The sequence below is a fragment of the Anoplophora glabripennis genome, unplaced genomic scaffold, assembly GCF_000390285.2.
Source record: "Anoplophora glabripennis isolate ALB-LARVAE unplaced genomic scaffold, Agla_2.0 scaffold177, whole genome shotgun sequence".
Lineage (NCBI taxonomy): Eukaryota > Metazoa > Arthropoda > Insecta > Coleoptera > Cerambycidae > Anoplophora > Anoplophora glabripennis.
Genome location: NW_019416388.1, coordinates 721,971 through 725,877, shown reverse-complemented (window position 1 = coordinate 725,877; position 3,907 = coordinate 721,971). Strand labels below are relative to the sequence as shown.

The 3,907-nt window shown below is 33.8% G+C and overlaps 1 non-coding gene across 1 annotated transcript; it reads left to right on the top strand.

Annotated features, from left to right (window-relative positions):
* The first annotated feature begins 265 nt into the window (after positions 1 to 265).
* Positions 266 to 347, top strand: Trnas-gcu. Its single transcript has one exon. It is a non-coding gene; the product is annotated as a tRNA-Ser (tRNA).
* The last annotated feature ends 3,560 nt before the right edge of the window (positions 348 to 3,907 follow it).

The following is a 3,907-nucleotide window of genomic DNA, read 5'->3' as shown; positions in this document are numbered from 1 at the left end:
GTATAATAAAAAATGTTGAAGCGTTCATTGATACAATTTATAAATTTCTTGTTTTCTCTATAGATAATGGCTATTTGACTCTATTTTTTTGTATTTTGTCAACCCACAATGACCAGTTTTTAATATATTTTATTAATTTTTCTACAAAGTATATATTAATGTTTTGAATAATAAGTATGATATAGTATGACGGCGACAAATTTAAGACCACTTTTTATCACATTGTGATAAGATGACACCAACACTTAGAAACCGGGGATTCAACGACGAGGTGGCCGAGTGGTTAAGGCGTTGGACTGCTAATCCAATGGGCTCTGCCCGCGTGGGTTCGAATCCCATCCTCGTCGGTTCGTTTTTTACCTTCTTTTTTAGATTATTAATTAATTCCAATACGGTGAAAATATATTAGGAACGGTGATAGCCATGCCATGCCGTTGCGGGTTGGAATATCGTGAGTGCGATATATGAATGAAAAGTTTTATCTACAAGGACTACTCAAGCAAATATTGCCACATTTATATTTTTGATCAGATAAACTACAGGTGTAAGAATTATAAAAAATACATGGTGTTATATTTTTAGAAATATAACTAAAAGTCGCATAAGCAATGTTCAACTGGTCATTTAATGAATTTTTTAAGTTTCCTAGGAACATTACCGTGACGATTTTCTGCGAAAAACCCTGCACTTTAAGGTTATTAATTCCAAATGTCACTCCAGTTATAACTATCAATAAAAGCATTTTATGACAACATTAAATTTTATAAATGATGTTCTTAACAAACTGTTGTTTTTTAATGGAAATCCCTGTATATTACTTCATATTTGAATAGAACGTTTCTCGGGATTACTGTGATATTAAAGAAATTTTAGATTATTCAAAATTAATCCTACGTCTAATGACAAAAAAGATGTGGCCATTAGAACATGCCACATCACACTTGTGGCATGTTTGTGGCATACTTCTCATTAGAGGTATATCCATTAATCCTCATATAATTGCAATACCGTAAAAGCTTTCTATTGAAATAATATGCAGGGTGTTGTATTCAAAGAAATCAAGATGTTTAATTTGTAAATCACTAAAAAACAACTTTGTATACCATTTAGTATCAGCATATAATTCTTCTAGTTGATAGGTGCACATTTTATTATTTCACATGAACGGCAAGTAAGGTACTATTAAATGTATTCATTCTTATTATTAGTAATTAATTAAATTTATAATATTAAATGACAATTTTGAAGAAAATTTGTTATTAAATTCAAAAAATACTAATTACTTTAATATTATTCTCAAAATGTCTGCCTCCTGCCTGAAGGCAAGCACGAAGTCTTCTTCTAAAATTGTAGTCCACTCGATTCAAAATTTCAATGTTATTGTGAAGTTTATTGACAGTATTTCGTACACGAAATTGTTCTGGCATAGAATAAACTAGGCCTTTAAGGTGACTCCAAAGGTGAAAATCACACAAATTAAGATCAGGAGAACGCGATGATCAAGCAATTGGTGCATTTTGGTCACAACCTATCCATCTTCTGGGAAAATTTTGGTTCAACTACTGGCGTACAGTTAAAGTGTAGTGTGCTGGGGCACCATCGTGCATGAACCACATATTTTGCCTTGCCTGCAGTGGAACTTCATCAAGAAGATCGTTTAAATTGTTTCATAAAAAATTGAGACAATTTTCTCCTCCTAGGCCCTAAGCGGAGAGTACGGCTTATATTGGGGTGTATTCATCATCAGGTCGCGCACTTCACTCATAACGTTCCTATCGAGAGCAGTAACAAAGTAATTAAATTTTGTCTCTTCACTGGTCACTTACTTGTGTCCGAAGTAACTGTCGAATACTTTTGTCCACTTCCTGAAATATCACGTCGGTGTCACCACTTGAGGGATGTTTTGGGTGTGCAGCAAAATGAAACTCTCTGAACAGTAAATAAAAGGTATTTTTTTATTGAAAAAAAAATGTGCAGTGAACAGAAATGTCGGGGTAAGCTCGCAGGTATCAGTATGCAGTTCCTCGCGCCAATCTACCGTGATATTAAAAATACCATGTCTTGTAAAAGTTGCTTCGTCAGTAAATAATACAAAATTAGAAAAAATACGATTTCTTTTTAACATTTGCAACATTCCTGTGCAAAAAGTAATTCTTCTAGGAAAGTCTTCAGGCAGCAACTCTTGTACTTTTTGAATATGGTATGGCTTTAACTGTTGCTCTCGTAACACTCGTCAGACCACAGATAGGTGATACATTGCCTTGTAGTCGTCGAGAAAGTCTTGTGGAAACTGTAGAATTTTCCTCGACAATATTTAAAATCATTCAATATTCCTAAAAGTTTCTGTGTGGCACACGACGATTTGGAAATTTGTCAGGCCAGGAAAAAGAGCTGAGAAATGACCATTTCGCGACTTTTTGTTTCGGCGAGCTGAATTTATCATTATAGATACTAAATTTGCAAACTGGATTTTTTTTTTATTTTTTAGCCTTAGTTGCAAAATGAAATATACGACGCACGCGCGTGATGTAATTATATTATTACATATTCGGAAAGCTTATGAAAAGAGTATTAAGTTAAAAAAAAATCGTCAAGATTCGTTGAAAAACAATGAAGTTACAGACTGTCAAATATATTATTTTCAAGCGAATTTCGCTTTTTAACGGCAGGACTATGAATATTATCGTCATTTTCTTCGGACTCGCTGTCGTTCGCTTCCCCCACCCTTCCGCCGCGCCACGGCTCGACGAAAATTCAAGCGACCCACTGACTTTTAACAATATTTCTTATGCACTTAACATACTTCCACAAATAAAATATTTTTATCTGGGAAAATACTCGGATTGCCGGTTATGACAGTATTTTTTTTTGCCGCTATCAATCTAATTTGTTTAACAATAGGCCGTCAGCTTTGACAGTCTGTAACTCTGTTGTTTTTCAACGAATCTTGACGATTTATTTTTTCACTTNAAAAAAAATCGTCAAGATTCGTTGAAAAACAATGAAGTTACAGACTGTCAAATATATTATTTTCAAGCGAATTTCGCTTTTTAACGGCAGGACTATGAATATTATCGTCATTTTCTTCGGACTCGCTGTCGTTCGCTTCCCCCACCCTTCCGCCGCGCCACGGCTCGACGAAAATTCAAGCGACCCACTGACTTTTAACAATATTTCTTATGCACTTAACATACTTCCACAAATAAAATATTTTTATCTGGGAAAATACTCGGATTGCCGGTTATGACAGTATTTTTTTTTGCCGCTATCAATCTAATTTGTTTAACAATAGGCCGTCAGCTTTGACAGTCTGTAACTCTGTTGTTTTTCAACGAATCTTGACGATTTATTTTTTCACTTAAAGCTCTTTTCATAAGCTTCCCGAATATGTAATAATATATAACTATATCACGTGCGTGCGTCGTATATTTCATTTTACAACAAAGGCTAAAAAATATAAAAAAATTCCAGGTTGCAAATTTGAAATTTAGAAAAAAAAAATGATAGATTTCAATGTATTATTATGAAATCTACCATGAAAAAAAATCAGTGCGATTGTGGAAGATGCTCGGGATCGTCCAGACTAATAAGTAGTTAATTTGTTTATAAGGCCATAACTTGTAAACTATTCAACTTACCGATTCCAGATTTCGTGTGAGTTATTAGTTATTATACGGAATGGGAGGATGCGATGCCAACATGTTCGGATAATAATAACGCAGTTTATAAATGTTTAATTCAAGTCATAAATAAACTTCCTCTGTTTATAACTTCTGATCTAATCGATATTTTTTTATGCTCGGGGCTAGTTTTGTACGTCTTTTAAAGACGAAAAAAAAAGTACTAGACTTTTTTCTCGTGGAAATGAACGGAAAAAAGTTATAAGCGAAAAACTTGAATTTATGTA